Source organism: Diceros bicornis, chromosome 11 (assembly GCF_020826845.1).
Source record: "Diceros bicornis minor isolate mBicDic1 chromosome 11, mDicBic1.mat.cur, whole genome shotgun sequence".
Taxonomy (NCBI): Eukaryota; Metazoa; Chordata; class Mammalia; order Perissodactyla; family Rhinocerotidae; genus Diceros; species Diceros bicornis.
Window position 1 is genome coordinate 38,498,988 of NC_080750.1, and position 25,762 is coordinate 38,524,749.

General features: G+C 39.0%; 1 long non-coding RNA gene across 1 annotated transcript; it reads right to left on the reverse strand.

Annotated features, from left to right (window-relative positions):
- Positions 1-1,303: 1,303 nt before the first annotated feature.
- On the reverse strand, positions 1,304-20,339 carry LOC131411135 (uncharacterized). Its single transcript, XR_009221503.1, has 5 exons — positions 20,256-20,339; positions 18,555-18,675; positions 4,419-4,505; positions 1,644-1,686; positions 1,304-1,369 (listed from the first exon to the last, which is right to left on the reverse strand). It is a non-coding gene; the product is annotated as an uncharacterized LOC131411135 (long non-coding RNA).
- Positions 20,340-25,762: the final 5,423 nt, after the last annotated feature.

Consider the following 25,762-nt stretch of genomic DNA (forward strand, 5'->3'; position numbering starts at 1 on the left):
GAGTGAAGCAATCAGATGGAAAGAGCATAAATAGCCTCATATCACGCAACACTATGCAAGCTCTGGACCCACTGCCTCCATGGGAGAGAAACATAAACCTCAATTTTGTTTAATACATCATTACTTTACGTTTATTTATTATTCTCAGCTGAACTTAGTCTTAACCAATTCAATTTGTCCTAGTATCATAACTGCACCAAAATAAATTCCAGAGGTCTTAAATATTTAAATGCTAAAAATAAAACAAAGGCGCCGGCCGGTCGCGCAAACGGTTAAGTGCGCTCTCCGCTGCAGCTGGCCAGGGTTCGCTGGTTCTGATCCTGGGCGTGCACCGATGCACTGCTTGTCAAGCCACGCTGTGGCGGCGTCCCATATAAAGTGGAGGAAGATGGGCATGGATGTTAGCCCAGGGCCAGTCTTCCTCAGCAAAAAAAGAGGAGGATTGGCAGATGTTAGCTCAGGGCCGATCTTCCTCACAAAAAAAAAAAAAAACGTGAAAGTATGAAAAGAAAACAAGAGAGGATTATTTTTATAATTTTGAAGTATGAAGGCCTTTCTAAATATAGCACAAATCCTAGAGAACATAAGGTGAAAGGTTAATAAATTCAACTACATAACAACTCTGCATGGCAAAAAGAAAACAAAACACCACAAGTTGAAAAGACAATTAATTGGGTAAAATATTTGCAGCATATTTTGCATTAGACTAGGGCTAAATTCCACTTTATTTGTTGGTCAGTAACACCAAACAATGACCCAATAGAAAATGATTATGAACAAACAAGTTTATACCAAAGGAAATGTGACTATCTCAAATATACGAAAAGATGCTCAGTCTTACTCATAATAAGAGAAATATAAATTAAAGTTGCTAAGAGGTATCATTTTCTACCTATTAGATGAATAAAAATCAAAAAGTTTGATAACATTGGGGCTGGCCCAGTGGCATAGCAGTTGAGTTCGCGGGCTCCACTTCTGCAGCCTGGGGTTTGCAGGTTCATATCCTAGGCGTGGACCTATGCCCTGCATATCAAGCCATGCTGTGGTGGTGTCCTATATAAAGTAGAGGAGGATGGGCACGGATGTTAGCACAGGGCCAATCTTCCTCAGCAAAAAGGAGGAGGTAGCTCAGGGCTAATCTTCCTCAAAAAAAAACAAAAGTTTGATAATACAGTCTTTAGGCAAGGTTTAGGAAAAGTAGTTACATATTACTAAGTGCAAATTGGTACAACTTAAACTGAGAGCAATTTGACAATATATAAAAAGTACAAGTGCACATAACTCTGACCCAGAAATTCCACTTTCAGAAATGTGTCCTATGATGCATGTCAACATTTGCCAATTGATGCATGTCCAAAGATACTCATCGCTGCATTATTTGGAAAGATTGCAAAAGATCTAAATATCTATCAGTAGGAACTGGTTAAATAAAATACAGTATATTTGTATACTGGAATCCCATGCAGCTGTTAAAAGGAGCTCTCTATGTACTGATATGGGATAAAAAGAGATATATTGTTGGTGAGAGAGTGCAGAAAAATATGTGTATTCTAATTCCTTTTGTGTTTGAAAAAGCAAAGAATATATACATATATGTTTGTTTATGTGATGAATATCTTTTGAAGTATGCAGAAGAAACTTACAAGAAACCTCACAAGATGGTTGCCTCCAGGGAGAAGAATCTGGCTAGGAGAGGAGACTTAATTTTACACCTCCATGCATGTTTTTCATATTATAAAATGTTCTTACATTACCTTTCAAATTAATTATACAATTAGGTTTTAATGAAATAGAAGATAAAGAAAAGTCTCACACAATGAAAAAGATAAAAATTATAATTTATAATCTCCATTTAAATGTATCATCCTGGGCTAACATAAATGTTTGATAAGGATATTTAGACTTTGAATCTCAGGTAACATTCCAGATAAAAAGTTGAAAGATTTAAATTAGATAGCTCTGTAAAATGCATCGTTGCAACAGACCAAATGTTAAAATAATTTGCTAATAATTGAAACTTGAAACAAAGGGATGGTGTTTATTTCATTGTATAAAAGCAAAAGTTACAGCAATTCCAAAATAGCCTCAGTGTTCTTTCATTTAGAGAAAATCAGTAAATTCCAGGAGAGTGGATTCTTTGCCTTGTTTCCAGCCATCTCCAGAGCCTGTGATGGGACCTGACACAACAAATACTCACAGGAGAAATTAAAGATTTAAATGGAATTATAACTAAAAGAAACATCCAAAAATGTAATGCTATAAGGTATCATTGAAGTTCATTGTAAACCGCTTTGCCTTAGTAAGTGTTATTCCACGTTTCTGCTGTTCTGATTTCCGTGATGTCTAGGGTCTCACTCACTTTTTACCTAGTACATTTACTGTACTGTTAGCTTGAGGGAACAGACTGTAAGGTTTACAATTTCTTGGGCAAATTTTCATGTTGTGGCACTTGCTCTTTTCACACATACACACACACACACACACGCTCACACTCCTCTCAATTTTACTGTTTCAGGCTGCTCACTTCTTCTCAGACCAGCTGCTCCTCCCACCTGCTCCCCCAAAACATAATGTAAAGCCTCCATCTGATGCACAGAAGGGACACCAACTAAGATAAGGGTAAATTTCCGAGGATGGTTCTATTCTCGATTGAGGCAGGGGGTGTTGAAAGAGCGCAGAAGTTAGGTAGTAGGCAGATAATATGATTTCAGTTCAGACACAAAAATAGAAATGCTTTGGCATCAATCAAAAAGTAGAGAAAGTTGTGATCTTTGGGGAGGATTTTTCCTTTTGGCTGGAGTTCAAAATCTCAAATCTCTTCCTTTTAATGAAAGCATTTAATGATGAAGACCTTAGTCTCTTCTGAGAAAGCCATGGGATTCCTGATAAGAATTCTTCCCCTAATTTCAGTGTCATGGTTTCCAACTAGTGATGAGGTTTAATAAGGACATCTTAGGATATTTCTTATCGCATAAATTGACTCAAAGAATTTGGGCACTCAGTTCTGTGGAGGACATGATGTGAACGTAAGTATTTTTTCTAGAGAAACTTTCAAAAGTTGCCCATAATAAAATAGACTCGTTAAGCCTCACAATTGGAGTACGGAATTGAACAACTAATTCGTGAATTTTTTTAAATTTGTTTAATTAAGATGAGTTGCTGATAGAAAATTATGCTAGGATCTGCTTCTTTTTTTTCTTTTGTGGGAGAATAGCTTATTTTTGTTCCATTAAATTATTTTTATTTTTGTTGGAACTCATCTGCTATGGGAATTTAAAGCAGAAGAAAAGAAGGAAGACCCAGTCCAGTCAGGGACAAAGACAGGAGCTGAAAGCAGCAGAAGTTGCAAGAAACCAGGTCAAGTAGTGGGAACCAGCAGTAAAAGCTGTAGTGGAGAAGCAGGTTGACGGGGAGCAAACAGAGCAATCTTCTGCAGAGCTAAAGGCTAGGGCCCAGTCAAATCAAGATAATAATATGGAAAGAATTCTATCAAGAGGAAAAATGGATATAAGCATAGAGGTGTTTATTCAAGCGCAGCACTGCCAAGTGGAGGAAAAAGGAACTACAATTGCATATCCAAGCCTGACGCCTGTGAGTTTCATTCATACATTATCCAACAAATACTAATTGATGACATTCTTTGTCATCACTCACTACGCTGAGTACTGGAGTGAACAGAACAAGCATGGTCTCTAACCTCATGGAACTCACGCTATGGCAGGGGAGTGGGGATGGGGTGCAGATCAAATAAATAAGTAACTTGATTAAAAAGTAAGCAAATAAAATATTTAAGATTATAATAGTGCAATGGAGGAAACGAGCAGGACGCCGAGAGGTAGAACAGGGAGAGGGACCTATTTTAGAAAGAGTGGCCAGGAAATGCTTGAAGTGACATTGAACTGAGGCATGAAGGATGAGAGGAGCCAGCCCTGAGAACAATTGAGGAAGAGATTTCTAGACAAAAGGCCCAGCGAGTGCAAAGGTCCACAGGGAAGAAAAACTCAACCTATTCAAAGAACTGCCAGAAAATTCATGTGGCTGCAAACTGGTACTCCTTCTCAGAGGTAGCTACCACCTCTCCATCATGGGTTATTCCACAGCTCACAATCATCTTGAAATCACAGCTGCCTGCAGTATCTAAATTATTCCTCCTCTTTCACTTCTCCTTAAGAAATCCTGTCTAAATCGTGACCTCAAGCTGGTGGTAAAAGGAAAGAAAATTTTCTTCCAAAGTTGTGTTTTGTTTTGTTTTAGTATAATGATATACTTCAAATACAGAAAAACACCAGGAAGTTGTCTAATCCATGCAGATGCATTTGTATGTCTTTACAAAGACCCACCCACCTAACACCTAAATCACTGGCCCTCCTTCATGAGGTTACCATGGTATCCATCTTCGACGAGTGCACAGCTCACACCGTCTAGCTGTGTTTCCCTGTAGGTCTCAGTGGGGAGAGGCCTCTTCAGAGAGCCACAGCTAGGGAGAATCAGCAAGCACTCTAGACCTGATGAGAGGACAAAATATGCAGGATTAAATTAACCAAGTGGGCTGAAGTCCACTCCCCTTGTATTTGTTTGTGGTAATGCTAATATTTAGAAAATAAGTTATTTTATATAAGAAAAATGTTTGACTCTTGGTCCAAAAACCAGGAATACAAGAAACATCACATTTCTTTATTTCCTTTCTATGAACCTAAATAAAACTCAATCTCTGTCCCACCAGGTGGTGGGAAATTCAATTTTAGTCATTATGGGGTTTCTTTTCCTCCTACTCATTGCCACCCCCAACTCAAGGTCATACAAAGGCCTCCTGTTCTCATTTAGAGAAGTTGGAAATGACATTCTTTGAAGACTCTGGAACCGCAATACCTAGATTTGTTTCCTGGTTCTGCCACTTACTAGTATATAACATTGGGTAGGTAACTTAACCTCTCTAATAATCAATGGAGATAATGATAGTAACTACTTTATAGGGTTACTGAATGGTAAGATGAGTTAATATACACAAAGTTCTTAGGCTAATGTCTGGCGCTTAAGTGTGCAGTAAATATTTATCACCACCACCATCATCATCATCATTTTTACATGATGTAAAAGTATCTGGGGCTTTCCTCCAGTAACTGATCCACTCTGGTTATCAGAGACGCCCAGTCTCCCAACCCAAAGGATTTCCTTTTATCCCAAGGCCTTGCTGCTTCTGGCTGGAAGTACCTAAGCCTCTGAAATGTTGTCCCCACCCCAGGACACAAGTCCCCACCAATGTTCCAACTATTCCCTAAAAATCTCTCTGCAAGCACATCCCCATCTTCCCTCTTAGGACCCTTGAAAGCCTCTCCTCCCACTCAGAACACTCAGCAAAATGTCTTCAGTGCATTTACTGTTAACAATACCAAAATTAAGCTTTCACAAACTAGCAGAAACTTCAAGCAACTTTTGCTGCTTCAAAAAAGATTAGCTACCTGTCTGGGGAGGGATCAGAGAAGCGGGATAATACAGAGAGAATAAACACGAATCTTTATTTTCCTGCCACACTGATTCTGTCACGCTTGCCTAGATGACGCACTCTCCAAAAGATTGCAAATATTGTGCAGTTGATGGCAGTTTCGCGAGTGAAACGTAACCGTCCTCAGTGATAGCTAATTGGTCAAGCCCGATGCCCACTTGGTGGTGGTCAGCAGGATAGGTCCTAGTGGTGCACCAGGATGGAAGGACAAAAGGACTGTGAAGAACGAGCAAGTCCAGGAACCTGGGAGCCCCAGATGATTGGGCAGTGTGGTCTGCAGCCTTCACTTGAATTTTAGTGCCATCAGAGTTTGAAGATTCACTCACTTTCAAACCAAATTCTGAAACCACTGCAGTATAGATAATAATGAGACAAGCAAACCAGGAGGGGACAGCAGAGCCTGGCAGATTCAGAAGAGCTGTGACAACAATGAGCTGAGGTTGGGGAATCAGCTGAAGGAGAGGAGAAGTACTAGGGATCCAGGCAGAGAGTCAGAGGGGACCATCATCTATGAAGCATTTGGTGAGGAGAGCCAAGGAGGGAGGCCACTCCAGGAGGGGAGCAGAATGAGCCAAGCACTGATGGGAAAAGGAGGAGGCACAAATCCAAAACAATGCCTAGGCACTACATCAATCCACCTCAGAACCTTGACACTTTGACTTATGCTATTACAGTATCCTCTGTTGACATTCAACTCTAGAAATAGCCTCCAATTTTTCCATATGATTATCTCTAGCATTGTTTCTAACAGTGCTATCCAAGTTGCTTTTCAGGTCCACTCCTCCCCCACATGTTTGGCGAAGACAGGGGAGAGAGAACAAGGAGAATAAAATTTAGTTATGAAGGAATAGGATCACCAGCCCTTTCCACAGCTTTCAGGCACTCCGGTACTATTGTTCTCAAGTACTTCTCCAAGCCTGGGCAGCGTTCTGCACAGCTGGAGAGGGAGATGGGGTTGGAGGAGAGGGCCACCTGTTCTCTCTGCCTTCTTGTCTCCTCCCTTCCCCAGGTGCCTCTACTACTGATGACCCACATAAAGCATGACGGGTTGGTGATGGAGGGGCAGAGGAACACTTCTCCAAGAGCCTATGCATTAGTTAGGACAGAAGGAACTTGTCTTTTGTTCTAAATGGAGGCTGTAGGATGTGACTTTGTACCTCCATGGTGTCCTTGGTGAAGTTCTCACTGTACTTTTGCTCAAAAGTTCATGAACTCTGCCATAGGTCCCTCCATGCACTGTGTCACCTCCTTCTGGAAGCATAGCAACCTCTTGCTTAACTAAGGTGGCTTCCTTGTAAAGCCAGACAATTCCTTTCTTTTAACTGACTTTCAAAGTCTCCAAAATAAGGATCACAGGAAACTTTCTTGTCCCTTCCATACCCACACAGAGCTGCCAAATGTGCATTCTGGGTGGGGTCTGCCTCTTACATCCTCGCCATATGCAGGCACACAACACCACAGCACATAGCTATGTGTCGAGTAGAAGAGGTTAGTTTTGTGCCCACTTCCACATAAAGGCAGGCAAAGACTCACAGATGTGAGCCCCACATGTGCCAGGAGATACTGATAATGGAAAGCTGAGGGACTAAGCCTTGTCTGTATTTCTTACAGCAACGGTTGGGTCTCTGAAACCCGGAAAGTAGTTCAGTTTCAAGACACATTAAGATGTAGTGTAGAGGGCCGGCCCGTGGCTTAGTGGTTAAGTGCACGCGCTCCACTGCTGGCGGCCCGGGTTTGGATCCCCGGCGCGCACCGACGCACTGCTTCTCCGGCCATGCTGAGGCCACGTCCCACATACAGCAACTAGAAGGAAGTGTAGCTATGACATACAACTATCTACCGGGGCTTTGGGGGAAAAAATAAATAAAATTATTAAAAAAAAAAAAAAAGGTGTAGTGTAGAGAATGTGGGTCCAGTTTCACCATTTGCTCTCTCTTTTACTTTGGGGAGATTACTTAACCTCCTTTAAGTTTCAGTTGCCTCATACAGAAAATTGAAATAATAACAGAACCTATCTCCCAGGGGTGGTGTGTGGATTTAATGAAATCATGTGTATAGATCTTGCAGCAAAATGCCTAGCCCAGAGTAAGCCCTCAACAAATACTAGCTCCCTCCCTTCACTTTTCCTTTTCTATGAAGTGACTACCACTTTCTTTCTGACTTGAAAGTCTCATAAAAATCACTCCTTTGAATTTAGACCAAAGGTATGGTCCTGCGAAGACAATAATTAAATGTAGTCATGGGCCACATAACAATGGTGGTCTCATAAGATTAGTACTATATAGCCTAGGTGTATGCTACACTATCTAGGTTTTGTAAGCACACTCTATGATGGTCTCACAATGGCAAAATTGCCTAATGATGCATTTCTCAGAATATATTCCCATCATTAAGCCACGCATGACTGTACTTGAGTTACTGAGGAAGAAAAGGGATTTGGAGTGTTAACCTTTTCCCAAGAACACATCAGCCTGGATTTGGTTTTACTAAACAAATGATTTGTCTACTATTTATCTTATTAGTCAATTTTGAGGAAGTAGCAAGAATTGTTTGGGGAGAATGGGGCTTCAGATCTGAACATTTGTATACTTAGACAGAAGTGAGGGAAAGGGAAAAGTCCAGTGACATCTAACCAAAGGACAAGTAACAGGTCACAAAGGGGAGAAAAAGAAGACACTGTTTTCTGAATTCAGAATTCTACCCAGAATCAGCCCTGATAAGCTGTACAGGAAAATGAAATAAAATAACATAGATCATTAATTGTGTTGGCAAGTAGGTATTTTAATCCACTCTGCTCAAATATGTCAATAAGAACTTGCAAGCAATACTTCTTGTCCTACGAGAATTAACTATATTCTCTTCCAATGACAGGATTTCTCTAAGACTAGAGAATTCAATTCAATTCAGCCAGCATCCATCATGCCCCTATTATGTGCTCTCACGCTACAAGTCCTTGCAGTGACAGAGAATCAATCCTCTCGCGACTAAAAGTCAACACTGAAAGGCCCATTCTAAAAGACCAAACAAAGGTTCATGGGCAATGTGCTATTCACATAACATTAGTGATATTTATACAGAATTCATTGTTTCTGTCCCACTTACAGTTGGCTTGAGACTACCATATTGATGAGAAAGAAAATAAGGTCTAGTGATTAAGATGGTGAGTTTTTTTACATATTTATTCTGTTACACTGCCCAAGGCCAAGAGCATTCTCCAGGTAACTGATCTCTTTAACAGAAGATGGCTGATGAGGTCATGATACTCTAAAGCCTATAATGCTCTTCAAAAGAAAAGTTAATGCTGTGATAACCCGAGCCCAGCGTATTGAAGGGCTATGGAAGATACAGAAGCTTAGGGTACATAGAGAACTGAAGGCAGGCATGAACTGCAGGAAAGATTTCAAGAACAGGTAAATGGTGACTGTCTGATAACAAACGCAGAGAGAAAGCCAGAGTCTTATTGACCATGAGGGTCTTGATAGCAGAGCAGGGATTGTTACCTTCATATTATGAGAGAATAAATATGATAAGGCTAATGAAATCAGAGAAGCTAGGTAAAACACACAAGGTTCCACAGAGAGTAGGTGATGAACTTGATCCCATGTTTATGGAACTCTAAAACCCAAGCTATTGATCACCACACTACACTCAATTCTAATATGATAAATGGAGTTGCAAATTTTGTATTTTTAGTATTTATTAATAAAACTACTCAAACTTTAGAGTATAATTCCAATTACATTTTTCAGTAAACTCCAACTGGTCTCCACTGCTTTCAGTATTGGGTACAAAGTTCTTGGTGGTCTAGCAGCTAGGATTCGGAGCTCTCACCACCAGGACCCAAGTTCATTTCCAGTCAGAGAACCACACCACCTGTCTGTCGGTTGTCATGCTGGGGCAGCTGCGTGTCACTATGATGCTGAAAGCTATGCCATCAGTATTTCAAATACCAGCAGGGTTACCCATGATGGACAGGTTTCAGTGGAGCTTCCAGACTAAGACAGACTAGGAAGAAGGACCTGGCCACCCACTTCCGAAAAAACTGGCCACGCAAACTTTATGAAGAGTAGCGGAACACTGTCTGAAACAGTGTGGGAAGGTGAAAGGATGACACAAAAAGACTGGGCAGGGTTCTGCTTTGCTGTACACAGGGTCACTAGGAGTGAAACTGACTCAACAGCACTAACAACAACAAAGTTCTTAGCCTGGCATGCAAGGTCCTCTGAAACCAAACTTTTCATCTGGTTTCTCATTACCCTCCTACACTTTTCCTGTACTCCATTCAAGTTCTATAAACATTGTTCCCTGAATAATCTAATAATAGTTTTCTCTCCCCATTGCCTTTGCTCATATAGGGCTCTGCCTGAAATGCAGAGCATCTTATAATTGTGCATCTTATAATTCTCCTCATCCCTTTATATGCTCCTCAAACACACCCTTTCCATAAGATCTTCCTTGATCCCTCAGTTTTAATCTATTACTCCTTAGAAAAGTCTTAGAACTATGACTTTTTCAGCATTTGTATTATACCCACTTGTCTTATATTTTTCACCTGTCATTCTCACTAAATTATAAACAGATTAACCATAGAAATTCTTACCTTTTGTCTTCATATTTCCCACAGTGTGCCAAGAGTGCCAAGCAGTTCCCAATACATGGTCTCTAGACCAGAAGCAGCAGCATCTTAAAATGTATGGAAATGCAAATTTTCAGGCCCCATCCCAGATCTACTGAATCAAAAACTGTGGGGGCAGGGCTCAGCAATCAGGTTGTTTTTTTTTTTCACTTTTTATTTTGAAGTAATTACAGATTAACAGGAAGTGTGAAGACTCATACAAGGAGGTCCCATCCCTTCACCCAGGCTCTCCCACGTTAACATCTTGCATAACTATAGGACAATTTCAAAACCAGGAAACTGACATTAGTACAATCCACAGAGCTTATTCAGATTTCACTAGTTATACATGTACTCCTCTATGTGTGTGTGTGTGTGTGTGCAGCTCTATGCAATTTTATCATATGTGTAGCTTCATGTAACCACCACCACAATCAAGATATTTAACTGTAGCATCACCACAAGACCCCCCTTGTACTACCTCTTTATAGCCCCCATATACCCACTCCTCCTCCTATCCTGACTCCCTGGAAACCACTAATCTGTTCTCTATCTCTATAATTATGCTATTTCATGAAAGTTATTCAAATGGAACCATGCAGTATATATCCTTTGGGGATTTGCTTTTTTCACTCAGCATAATTTCCTTGAGGTTCATTTAAGTTGTTATGCGCATCCAAGTCCATTCCTTTTTATCACTCAGTAGTACTCCATGGTAAGGAGGTACCACAGGTTGTTTAACCATTCACTTATTTTTTTTTTTTTTGTGAGGAAGATCAGCCCTGAGCTAACATCCGTGCTAATCCTCCTCTTTTTGCTGAGGAAGACAGGCTCTGAGCTAACATCTATTGCCAATCCTCCTCCCTTTTTTTTCCCCAAAGCCCCAGTAGATAGTTGTATGTCTTAGTTGCACATCCTTCTAGTTGCTGTATGTGGGACACAGCCTCAGCATGGCCGGAGAAGCGGTGCGTAGGTGTGCGCCTGGGATCCAAACCCGGGCCACCAGTAGCAGAGCGTGCACACTTAACCACTAAGCCATGGGCCAGCCCAATCATTCACTTATTGAAGGATAATTTAGGTAGTTTCCAATCTGAGGCTATTACAAATTCATGTACAAATTTCTATAGGCAAATAGTTTTCATTTCTCTGCAGTAAATGCCTTAGAATACAATTGCTGGATCAAATATGTCCATTTTTAGTTTTAAAAGAAACTGCCAAACTATCTTCTAGAATGGCTGTATCATTTTACATTCCCACCAGCAATATCTGAGTGATCTACTTTCCCCATATCCTCACCAGAATTTGATGTTATTATTATGTTTCCCTTTTAACTTTTAGTCATTCTAATAGGTGTGTAGTGAATCTCATCATGGCTTTAATTTGCATTTCTTTAATAGCTATTGATGTTGAGAATCTTTTCATGTGGTTATTTGCTATCTGTATATCTTCTTCAGTGAAGTCTGTGCACGTTATTTGTTCTGTCGAGACAGAGCAAAAGTTTTCATTTTGATGAGATTCAACTTATTAATTTTTCCTTTTATGGATCATGCTTTTGGTGTCAAGTCTAAGAACTCTTTGCCTAGTCCTAGGTCCCAAAGATTTTTCTCCTATTTTTTCTAAGAAGTTTTATAGTTTTATGCTTTACATTTCAGTCCATGATCTATTTCGAGTTAATTTTTGTGTAATGTGTGAGGTTTAGATTGATGTTATTTTTTTTTTTTTTTTTTGCCTCTCATGTCCAATTGCTCTGGCACCGTTTATTGAAAAGACTATCACTCTTCCATTGAGTTGCTTTTGTTCCTTTATCAAATATGACCTGTGATCCATATTTGCGTGGAGCTATTTCTGGGTTCTCTATTCGGTTTCATTGACTTATATGCATCTACCCCTCTGCTAGTACCACACTGTCTTGACTATTGTAGCTATACTGTAAGACTTAACATCAAGAAGAGTGTTTCCCCCGACTTTATTCTTCTTTTTCAAAATTCTTTTGGCTATTCTAGAGTCTTTCTCTTTCCATATAATTTTTAAAATACTCTTGTTTATATCTACAAAAAAAAACCTTGCTGGGATTTTGGTAGGGATTGAGTTAAATCTAACAATCAATTGAGGAAGAATTGACAATTTTACCATGTTGAATCTTCCAATCTATGAACAGAGTATGTCTCTCCAAGTATTCAGGTCTTCTTTGATTTATTTCATCAGCATTTTATTATATTCATCATACCAATCTGGTACGTGTTGTGTTAGATTTATATCTAAATATTTTATTTTCTTTGGAGCAACCAACTGTAAATGGTATTGTTTTTTTCATTTTTGTTTCTACTTGTTTGTTGTCAGTATATAGAAAAGCAATTGATTTTTGTGTGCTGATCTAGTATTCTGGGACCTTACTGAATTCATATATTCTTTCTAGGAATTTTTGGTTTGTTTGTTTGTTTTTAAGAGTCCTTGAGATTTTCTACACAGACAGTCATGTTATCTGCAAATAAAGACAGTTTTATTTCTTCTTTTGCAATCTGTCTGCATTTTATTTCTTTTTCTTGCCTTATTTCACTGACTAGGACTTCAGACATTCTGTTAATAAGGATAATGAAAGCAGACATCCTTAACATGTTCCCCATCTTAGAAGAAAAGGATTTAGTCTTTCCTCATTATGATGTTAGCTGTAGGGTTTATGTTGATACTCTTCATGAGTTAGAAAGAGTTCTCCTGTATTCCTAGCGTGCTGAGAGTTTTATCACGAATGAGTGTTTAATTTTGCCAAATGTTTTTTCCATAAATTGGTATGATCATGTGATTTTTCTTCTTTAGCCTGTTGACATGGTGTATTACATTGATTGAGTTTCAGATGTCGAACCAACATTGTATACCTGGAATAAATCCCACTTGGATATGGTGTATTATTCCTTTTATATATTGTTGTATTGGATTTGCTAAAAATTTGTTGAGGATTTTTACACTTCAGTTCATGAGAGTTATTAGTCTTCAGTTTTCTTTTGGGGGCATATTTCTATTTTTTGATATCCAGGAAACATTGGCCTCATAAAATGAGTTGTGAAATGTTCCCTCCTCTTCTATTTCTAAGAAGAGATTATGTAAAATTTGTGGTGTTAATTCTTTGAATGTTTTATGAAATTCTCCAATAAAGCCATCTGGGCCTGGAAATTTTTTTTTTTTTTTTTTTTTTTTTTTGTGAGGAGATCAGCCCTGTGCTAACATCCGCCAATCCTCCTCTTTTTTTACTGAGGAAGACGGCCCTGGGCTAACATCTGTGCCCATCTTCCTCCACTTTATATGGGACGCCGCCACAGCATGGCTTGCCAAGCAGTGCATCGGTGCGCGCCCGGGATCCGAACAAGCGACCCCGGGCCGCCGCAGCGGAGCGCGCGCACTTAACCGCTTGCGCCACCGGGCCGGCCCCTGGAAATTTATTTTTTTAAGGGTTTTTAAATAATACATGCAATTTCTTTAATTATTGTAGGTCTATTCAGTTATCTATTTCATCGTGGCTGAGTTTTGGTAGATTGTGGTTTTTGAGGAATTGGTTTATTTCTTCTAAGTTGTCAAGTTTATGAGTGTAAAGTTGTTCATATTTATCCCTTATTATCCTTTTAAATGCTGCAAGATCTATAATTATATTCCTTGTCATTATAGATATTGATTATTTGTTTCTTCTCTATTTTTATCTTTGTCAGTCTTACTAGAGGTTTATCAATTTTGTAGATTTTTTTCAAAGAACCAGTTTTTTGCTTCATTAATTTTCTCTAATGTTTTCCTATTTTGAATTTCACTGATTTCTGCTACTTTGATATCTGCTACCCATCCCTCTGCTTGCTTTGGGTTTGTTTTTATCTCATCTTCTAATTTCTTGAAGTAGGAACTTAGGTTATTGATTTGAGATGTTTCCTGTTCTCTAACATAAGCATTGAGTCCTCTCCACATTGCTTTAGCTGCATTCCACAAATTTTAATATACTGTTCTTTCATTTTCATTAAGTTTTATGTATTTTTAAACTTCCTTGGAGATTTCTTCTTTGATCCATGCATTATTTAGAAATGTGTTGTTTCATTTCTAAGTGCTTGGAGATTTTCCTGTTGTCTTTCTGTTAGTGTTTTCTAGCTACATTCCATTATGGTCAGGGAGCATACTCTGTGTGATTTCAATTCTTTAAATTGCTTAACGTTTATTTAATAACCCAGGATATGGTCTATTTTGGTGACTGTTCTATGGTGCTTGAAAAGAATGTGTGCTCTGTTTTTGTTGGATGGAGTGTTCCATAAATGTCAATTCGATCCTGTTGTTTGATGGTATTGTTCAGTTCTATCTCCCTGATAATGTCCTGTCTAGTCATTTTATCAGTCATTGAAAGTGTGACGTCGATGTCCCCAATAATAAGCAATCTGGGTTGTAACAAGCCCCCCAGGTGATTCTGATGTGTACTAAAGTTTGAGAACCACTGGCCCAGTGCAGAGTAACTCAATGAAGTTAGTGGAGTTGGATAAAACTTCACTTTCTTATAGACTGTACATTAGAATTGGTTTTTTATGAACTTGATACTGTTTTGAGTGAGTATAAAAATTATTCCAAGTTAGGAAAGTAGGTATATAAGGAAAGCTCTCACCCTAATTGTTTTCCATTGTATAATTAAAATAAGCAATCAGTTGTGCCACAACTACCCCCTATGGGGACAGGTTTACCACAAGCAGCACTGCACATGGGAGAGTACTCAGAGAGCTTTGGAGTTTTAACTAAAGCCTAGTTGTATATTTGAAGCCAAATTTTAAACTTAAGTGAAGACCAATTAATAACTTAATTCATCTTCTGAGACTGGTCAGTTTATTTATATGTGCATTCAATCAATGGGTATTTATTGATCTCCTCTCATGATCAAGAACAATAAGAGTTACTAAAAATGCAGCAGAGAACAGGACATGGAGTTCACTATATACACAAATAATTACTCTAATTATAATTGTACTAAGGACTATCAAAAACAAGGACAGCATATAAAGCAGGCCTAGCCTGGTCCAAGAGTATCAGGGAAGTTTTACCAATTAATTGACAAGTAACCTAATGAAGAGGAAGGAAATGAGTTTAAAAATCCAGGAAAATCCCTTTACCAAGAGCTAAAAGAAATATCTTGGCCTTATACTGGGAATGGAAGTAAAGATGTACTAGTAAGAAAATCCAAGGTGATGGTGGGGACTAAAGGAAGTGCCCATCTATCTGAAGTGGTCTATATAGAGATCACAGCTTCCAGCCAACTCAGGTCCATCTCACCAAGTCAGCGAGACTGAGAACTTGTGAAATCACAATATGTGCCTTTTTATCAAAGCCTACTATATTCTGGGAAGAGTAGTAGGAACCTTCTGAACATTCACTCCTATAATTTCTTGAGTGTGCATCAACACACTTTGGTTTCTACTAGAATGAAGGCCATGGTGAGGCCATATTTAAAAGGTGATATAGCAGTTAAGTTCGCACGCTCCGCTTCGGCAGCCCGGGGTTCACAGGTTCGGATCCTGGGTGCAGACCTACACATTGCTCATCAAGCCATGCTGAGGCAGTGTCCTACATAGAGCAACTAGAAGGATATACAACTATGACATACAACTGTCTGCTGGGGTTTTGGGGAGAAAAAAAGGAGAAAAGGAGGAAGATAGGCAACAGATATTAGCTCAGGGCCAATCCCCCCCCCCACAAAATAAAATAAAATAAAAGGTTAATGGGAAAACAACCAAATTCTGCATTTGGAGACCTTCTCCATTAACTCCTGGGCATTGGGAGGATAAGAAAGAACCCGGAGATAGAAAAGAAAATTAACGTTTGTCAAGTGCTTACTGCGTGCCAAGTATTAGACTGAGAGTTTTGCATATGTTATCTTTGTTTGTCTCTTCTAATCTTCACAATAACCCTAGAAAATGGGTATTATTTTTCTCATTTTAAGATATGGAAAACAAGACTCAGAAAAGTGAAGTAACTTTCCTTTGGAGGAAGCTAGTAAATAGCCAAGTCAAGAGCTGAATCCAGGGTCTTGTCTGAAACAAGCTGGGTCAATTTACACCTGGGGCTGCTTCCCCAAGAGCTGAGTTCCACCCCAAGGACACTTGTTCTCTTTTTAGGTCCACTCTCATTGTTGTTTCTTTTCCTTCTGCCCTCCTAGTCAGCCTCTAGGTTAACTCTAACCCTCCCCCTGGTACCTGCTCCTCTCTGACTGTCCCTCTTACATCCACCAAAACTCCTTCTGGAATACTCAATAACTAAAGCAAGATTTTTCCCCCAAAGCCTGAAAGTCTTCTTTATAAGTGTAATGTTGAGAATTCATACTGCCAGCCAGATCACTCTAAGAAAGTCCAAATCCATTATTTTATCCTCCTTCCTTTATCCCAATGATGTAGACAGAATCTTAGGGCTCAAAGTCTAAGGGAACCATTTTTAGCTCTACTACTGATATATTACTCTGTTTCAAGATCTTATTGCTATCGTGTTGGTATGATTTTATTTGGATTCTAATATGACTTTGGAGGAATGTGAGATCTGTAAAATATATTTATGCAGCTGCAATAAAAGGATTAAGATGGCTGTGAAGGGAACAAAAGAGAACAAAACACCAAAAGATGCCGGGAGTTACTGTGGACATTCTATTTCTGTTATCTGGTATGGGACTCATACAGGAACAATTTCCTAAAGTATACAGATAAAAATTGAAAAGCCAAAATATAATTTCAGTTGGGAATAAGATTGTGTGTGGCAGGTTTTTTCCTATTCTAGACAAATAAAAGATATATACACTCCAGAAAACTATATTTTCCAAGTTCTAGTGTACACATTAATAGTGACTTTAGGCTTTAATCAATTGTAAAAAACACAACCATAATTCATCTAAGTTGTAAGGAAACTATCAAGTAGAATGAGTGTAAAAACATGTGAATACTGTTTTCAAGATGAGTGGTTTTGTTTAATGAATATAAAAACTGAAAATCTATGAATCTCATGTATTTTTTCTTCATCTATAGAACAAAGCACAAACAAGCATTAATTTAAAATGACCTGATTTTGAATGTTGTTTCAAAAAAGTTTATTGTTATTCTTCAGATGCACAAATATTATACAAACATCAGCACTAGTCTGACATCACTGCCAGTCAAGCAGAGAGACCTGGAGAGTCTGAGTAAAATAATAGAAATCCAACCTCACTTACCCTAGTAGCTGCCTGGCAATAGTGGCAGAGCTTGATATTGTTGAGAAGCAGAGTGAAGTACTTGGTTTCCTATGTGGCATTTAGTTTTGAATCTCTGCAATTTAAACTTAGAACATAGATTTTCATCCTTAAAGGAAAAAAGCTGCCAACAGAAATATTAGCCTGACTCCTAAATTCAAATGCTCATTCAGTGCTGATGGACAGACTAGGGAATACTTTCAGTCTCTGGATCAGGGAAAGCACAAGGGAAAGGCTGTTAACTGCTCTCAGAAAAAAACTCTAAGATTTGACCTTTCTCTGGGATCTCAAACTTCAGGCAGATATTCAAGCCGACATAAACTGATCAACTGAGTCAGTTACCACACTAGCCTCCTGAAATGTGCATGTTTGCATGTGTGTGTGCAAGTGTGTACATGTGTGCCTGTATTACACTTAGGTAGGGGAGGAATCCTGTCACCCTTGATCAAATAGTAGGCATGCTCGAAGCCAAGTCCTGATGTCTATAAACCATGTCTGTACCAACCTCCCCATAACAACACTTTCAGCTGTATTTATCTCATAAGGAATCACCTTGATAACCACACACATATCCAATCAACATGAAAACAAATACGTAAAGCCAATGTGACTCAGCAAATATGTACTGATTACTTATATGCTATGATCACGCGTGTCCTAGACACCAGCACCGAAGATATGAAGATGAATAGAACACAAGCTTTGACTTCAGGAGCTCATAATGAATCTAGGCCTTAAGATATTTCACCAGCTGAGGAATAGTGAAGGAAATGAGAAGGACACTTCAGGTGGAGTAAACCACATGAGTCAAGGCAGATGAGACTAGTACAGCACATAGTAGTCAGGTTGGTCTTAGTTTATCTAGGAGTCATTGAAAAGTTTTTATGGATTTTGCTTAGGCAGAATAATGAGAGCACCAGATCCATGTTTTAGAGATACAACTCTGGCAGCACTGTGGAGAAAGGATTGGTGTGGAGAGATAAATAGAAAGCAGAGGGAGAAGTTAGGAAGCTATTTTCATAGTGAAGATGTAATATAAGAGGGAAGCAGAGGTAGAAATTAGGTAATTTTCAAGAAATATAATTTATAAAACTGATTCTAAAAAACCTAAAGAATAATTAAGAGAGAAGAAATAGAAAAAGTTGGCAGAGTTACTCACTGCCACCCCCTTATCAGTACATACACACACACACACACACCACCTATAAAAGTACCTTGGGCCAGCCCGATTGGCATAGTGGTTAAATTCAGTGTGCTCCACTTCAGCAGCCCGGGTTTGGTTCCTGGGTGTGGACCTACACCCCTTGTCTCTCAGTGGCCATGCTGTGGCGGCGGCTCAGATACAAAAAGAGGAAGATTGGAAGCAGATGTTAGCTCAGGGCAAATTTTCCTCGACAATAAATAAGTAAATAAATAAATAAATAAAAGTACCTTATCCAGATTGTTTCATAGGGGAAAATCTACCACATTTTTACAGACAAATAATTCCAGTACTACTTAAACTATTCCAGAGTATAGAAAAAAGGCATATATAAATAAAATATTGAAGTAATACCTAAACCTGAGAGAGACAGTACACAAAAAAATAAAAACTATAGATGAGCATTTCAAAAATGTCTAGTGCAAACTGTCTAATTAAAATATCAGCAAACAGAATCCAGAATCATATTAAATCAACAAGTGGAATTTATTCCTGGAATAAATAGAGAGAGAGAGAACGAGAGAGAGGAAATTATCAAAGATCATCTCCAAATATGCTGCAAAGACATTTGAGAAAATTCAATATCCATCTGTTTATGTCTTTTGCCTATTTTTCTATTGGGTCATAAGTCTTTTTTATTAATTTGTAAAGTTCATATGCCAAAAATATTAATTTGTAGGAGTTCTTCTAATTTTCCTTGTGGTTTCTTTTGAAGAACAGAGGTTTTTAACTTTAATCAAATATATCAATATTTTCCATTTTGTTTCTTATTATTTATTCTAAGCATTATTCTCCAAAACTTCTGAAAAAGTTTTTATGCTTCAACATCTGCTCTTAATAAAATTAAGCTTTTAATAAAATAGGAATATATGCACACTTCCTTAACATAATATATATGCATCCAATTCCAAAGCTAGTGTCATGCTTAATAAAGAAACACAAGAATTATCTCATTAAGATGCAAAGATAAGACAAGGATGTCCCTCATCACCACCACTATTCAACATTTTTCTGCACGTACTAGCCAAGCAATTAGAGAAGCAAAAGATACATAAAGTATACAAATTGGAAAGGAAAAGGTTAAATTATCTATGTACAGTAGAGTTATATACCTGGAAAACCTAGGAGAATTCACTAAAAAAGTATTATGAACAACAAGAAAATTCAGCAAAATGACCAAATGCAATACAAATATACAGAAATCAGAGAAGTCAAGATGGCGGCGTAGGCAGACTCTGAACTCACCTCCTCCCGCGGACACAGCCAATTGACAACTACTCATGGAAAAATTACCCCTGAGACAGAACTGAAAACTGGATAAGAGGAACTCCTGCAACAGAGGACAATCCTAATTGAGGTGGAAGAGGCAGAAACTCCCTTCTGGAGAGAAAAAACACCACCTTCACAAGCCACAACACCTCACGGCCGTGCAGGAGCAGCCCACAGGTACGCAGCCTTCCTGGAGGAGCAGGGCACTGAGCCGGGGAGTGCCCCCACTGTGGGCATTTTGTGGACCCAGCACAATCGAGACGAGTGGCATAATATCTGACTTTGCCTGCTACTGAAACATTGGGGAGTACCCCCAGAAAAGCCGGTTCACAAAGACATTAAAACCGGCTCTTAAAGGGCCCGCGTGCAAACTCACCCGTTTCAGAAAGCAACCTAAAATCACCAGAAAGAAAGGTGCACAGTGCTTTGGTGAAAAGAGACTCACCTGATATGCCCTGAGTGCATCTCGCTGAGAGGTGAGACCTCTCCAGGGACTGGGACACTGGCGGTGGCCATTGTTGTGGCCTGGTGTGGGCGTGCTGACACAGACACCATTGGAGTTCTTCCTGGGGCCTGCTAGCCCAGGTCTGCCCCATTCAGTACAGCACCGATTTAATCCAGCTCAGCCAGGGCAGGCAGCCCACCCTAGAGACTGCCCCCCCCCCCCGACAACAAGACCTCAGGCAACTTGTGGGCCTGCAGAGATTGGTGACTGGATTCTCTGCAGCCTGGCAATTGAGCCCACTTCAGTGGGGCAGGGCATGCACAAGGAGCAGGTGGAGAGTGTGGGGCAGTGGTGGAGTGTGTGGGGCTCCGGCTGTGGAGAGACTGGGTCCACTTCAGGAGGTCAGGGTGTGCACACAGGGCAGGATTGTGTTGACTGTGTGTGTGGACCTGTGGGTGGCAGGGCTTGTCAGCTGCAGAAGACTTGTGCTTCTCAAAGACCCACATAGGGGGTTTGCCCCACCTTCCAAAGCCTGAAACAATTGAGTGCTCCCATGCCTGAGGCCAGCCCCACCCAGCTGCAATCCTCAGAGAGCTGACAAGAGACCTAAAGGCTGGAAGCTTATAGCAATTGTAAGCCCCTGAGCCTAAAAACCTGCCACGCTGGGGGCCTACTCACTTAAAAGAAATACTGCAACACAAATGTGCTATTAGAACTTGCAGCCAACTGTGCTGGGGCTCCCCACACCTGATAAAGAGACTGAAGGGCCCACAACAACTACAAGCAGCTGAGCATTACAACAGCTGGCCAGGAGCATAACTTGGCCTCCCTGGGCGCCTACAGGGAGAGCAAACAGGCCACAACAGAAGGACACATGTAGCCCACATAGGGGTCACCCCTGGAACATTGAGAACTGAGGGAAGCACACTGCAGGACTCCTAAGGCATCACTTATATAAGGTCACCTATCGAAGAGCAGGAGACGTAGCTGACCTACCTAATACGTAGACACAAGCACAGGGAAAGAGACAAAATGAGGAGGCAAAGGAATACATTCCAAGTAAAGGAACAAGACAAAACCCCAGAAAAGGAACTAAGTGAAACAGAAATGAGCAACCTACCTGACAGAGAGTTCAAACAAAGAGTGTTAAGGATGCTCACTGATCTGGGGAGAAAAATAGATGAACTCAGTGAGAATGTCAACAAAAAAATGGAAGATATAAAAAAGAACCAATCAGAAATGAAGAATACAATACTGGAAATGAGAAATTCACTAGAGGGACTCAAAAGCAGAGTAGAGGATACAGAAGAACGGATCTGCGAGCTGGACAAAAGACTAGGAGAAATTACGCAAGCTGAACAGGTAAAAGAGAAAAGAATTAAAAAGAGTGAGGACAGTCTAAGGGACCTCTGGGACCATCAAGCACACTAACATCCATGTTATAGGTGTCCCGGAAGGAGAAGAGAGAGACAAAGGGGCAGAGAATCTATTTCAAGAAATAATAGGTGAAAACTTCCCTAACCTAAGAAAGGAAACAGATATCCAGGTACAGGAAGCACAGAGAGCCCCAAACAAGATAAACCCAAAGAGGCCCACACCAAGACACATCATAATCAAAATGTCCAGAATTAAAGATAAAGAGAGAATCCTAAAAGCCGCAAGAGAAAGACAAGTTACATACAAAGGAAACCCCATAAGGCTGTCAGCTGACTTCTCAGCAGAAACTTTACAGGCTAAAAGAGAGTGGCATGATATATTTAAAGTGCTAAAAGGGAAAAACTTACAGCCAAGAATACTCTACCCAACAAGGTTATCATTCAAAATGGAAGGAGAGATCAAAAATTTCCCAGACAAGCAAAAATTAAAGGAGTTTGTTACCAAGAAACCAGTGCTACAAGAAATGTTAAAGGGACTGATTTAAGGGGAAAAGAGAAGACCACAAATAGGAAAAATTATCTATTTCCATGATAAGAGGGTAATGGATACAAATGCACAAAAAAGAGGTTAGATATGATATCAAAAACATAAAATGAGGGAGGATGGGAGTTAACGAGTAGAGCTTTCAGACAGAGGTCAAACTAAAGAGACAATCAATTCTGTATAGAAGGAGAAAGGAACAGAGAAGGACTACTAAAACACTGAGGAAAAAAAGTTAAAAAATGGCAGTAAGTACATACTTATCAATAGCTACTTTAAACATCAATGGACTAAATGCTCCAATGAAAAGGCATAGGGTGGCTGATTGGATAAAACAACAAGACCTATATATATGCTGCATACAAGAGACACACTTCAGACCTAAAGACACTCACAAACTGAAAGTGAAGGGATGGAAAAAGATACTCCACGCAAATGGCAATGAAAAGAAAGCTGAGGTAGCAGTACTCATATCAGAAAAAATAGACTTTAAAACAAAAACTGTAAAAAGAGACAAAGAAGGGAATTACATAATGATCAAGGGAACAATCCAACAAGAGGACATAACACTTGTAAATATCTATGCACCCAATGTAGGTGCACCTAAATATATAAAGCAATTATTAACAGACATAAAAAGAGAAATAGAGAGTAACACAATAATGGTAGAGGACTTTAACACTCCCCGTACACCAACGGATAGATCATCCAAACAGAAGATCAATAAGGAAACATTGGCCTTAAATGACACACTAGAACAGATGGACCTAGTAGATATATACAGAGCATTCCATCCAAAAACCAAAGAATACATGTTCTTTTCAAATGCACATGGAACATTCTCCAGGATTGATCACATATTAGGCCACAAAACAAGTCTCCATAAATTTAAGAAGATTGAAATAATACCAAACATCTTTTCTGACAACAACAGTATGAAACTAGAAATCAACTATAGGGAGAAAATCAGAAAAGCCACAAATATGTGGAAATTAAACAAAATGCTACTGAACAACGACTGGGTCAATGAAGAAATCGAAGACATCAAAAAATACCTGGAGACAAATGAAAATGAAAATACGACATGCCAGAATTTATGGGATACAGCAAAAGCGGTTCTAAGAGGGAAGTTTATAGCAATACAGGCCTATCTCAACAAATAAGAAAAATATCAAATAAACAATCTAACAATGCACCTAAAGGAACTGGAAAAAGAAGAACAAACAAAGCCCTAAATCAGTAGAAGAAGGGAAATAATAAAAATCAGAGCATAAATAAACGAGATAGAAAAAGAAAAATAGAAAAAATTAATAAAACCAAGAGCTGGATCTTTGAAAAGATAAACAAAATTGACAAACCTTTAGCTAGACTCACCAAGGAAAAAAAGAGAGAAGGCACAAATAAGTAAAATCAGAAATGAAAGAGGAGAAATTACAACAGACACCTCAGAAATACAAAAGATTATAAGACAATACTATGAAAAGCTATACGCCAACCAATTCGACAATCTGGAAGAAATGGATAAATTCTTAGAATCATACAACCTTCCAAAACTGGATCAAGAAGAAGTAGAGAATTTGAATAGACCAATCACCAGTAAGGAGATGGAAACAGTAGTCAAAAACCTGCCCAAAAATAAAAATCCAGGACCAGACGGCTTCCCTGGTGAATTCTACCAAACATTCAAAGAATACTTAATACCTATGCTTCTCAAACTCTTCCAAAAAATTGAGGAGCAGGGGGAAGCTCCCTAACTCATTCTACGAAGCCAACATTACCCTGATACTAAAACCGGACAAGGACAACACAAAAAAAAAAAGAAAATTACAGGCCAATATCACTGATGAACATCGATGCAAAAATCCTCAACAAAATACTAGCAAATCGCATACAACAATACATTAAAAAGATTATACACCATGATCAAGTGGGATTTATCCCAGGTATGCAGGGATGGTTCAACATCCGCAAATCAAGCAACATAATACACCACATTAACAAAATGAAGAATAAAAATCACATGACCATCTCAATAGATGCAGAGAAAGCATTTTACAAGATACAGCATCCATTTATGATAAAAACTCTGAATAAAATGGGGATAGAAGGAAAGTACCTCAACATAATAAAGGCCATATATGACAAACCCATAGCTAATATCATCCTCAATGGTGAAAAACTGAAACCTATCCCTCTAAGAACAGGATCCAGACAAGGAAGCCCACTGTCACCACTCCTATTTAACATAGTACCGGAAGTCCTAGCCAGAGCAATCAGGCAAGAGAAAGAAATAAAAGGGATCCAAATTGGAAAGGAGGAAGTGAAACTGTCACTATTTGCAGATGACATGATTTTATATATAGAAAACCCTAAAGAATCCACCAGAAAACTTTTAGAAGTAATAAACGAATATGGTGAAGTTGCAGGATACAAAATCAACATACAAAAATCAGTTGCATTTCTATACACTAACAACGAAGTAGCAGAAAGAGAAATTAAGAATGCAATCCCATTTACAATTGCAACAAAAAGAATAAAATACGTAGGAATAAACTTAACCAAAGAGGTGAAAGATCTGTACACCGAAAACTATAAAACATTGCTGAAAGAAATTGAAGAAGCCACAAAAGAATGGAAAGATATTCCGTGCTCTTGGATTGGAAGAATTAACATAGTTAAGATGTCCATACTTCCTAAAGCAATCTATAGATTCAATGCAATCCCTATCAAAGTTCCAACAACATTTTTCACAGAAATAGAACAAAGAATCCTAAAATTTATATGGAATAACAAAAGACCCCAAATAGCTAAAGAAATCCTGAGAAAAAAGAACAAAGCTGGAGGTATCACACTCCTTGATTTCAAAATATACTACAAAGCTATAGTAACCAAAACAGCACGGTAGTGGCACAAAAACAGACACACAGACCAATGGAATAGAATCAAAAGCCCAGAAATAAACCCACACATCTATGGACAGCTAATCTTTGACAAAGGAGCCAAGAACATACAATGGGGAAAAGAAAGTCTCTTCACCAAATGTTGTTGGGAGTACTGGATAGCCACATGCAAAAAAATGAACATAGACCCTTACCTTACACCATACACAAAAATTAACTTCAAATGGATTAAAGACTTGAATGTAAGACCTGAAACTATGAAACTTCTAGAAGAAAACATAGGCAGTACGCTCTTCGACATCGGTCTTAGCAACATCTTTTCAAGCACCACGTCTGACCGGGCAAGAGAAACAATAGAAAAAATAAACAAATGGGACTACATCAAACTAAAAAGCTTCTGCACAGCAAAGGAAACCATCAACAAAACAAAAAGACAACCTAACAATTTGGAGAATATATTTGCAAACCATATGTCTGATAAGGGCTTAATCTCCAAAATATATAAAGAACTCATGCATCTCAACAACAAAAAAAGTAGCAACCCAATTAAAAAATGAGCAAAAGACCTGAACAGACATTTCTCCAAAGAAGATATACAGATGGCCAAGGGACACATGAAAAGATGTTCAAAATCATTCACTATCAGGGAAATGCAAATCAAAACTACAATGAGATATCACCTCACGCCAG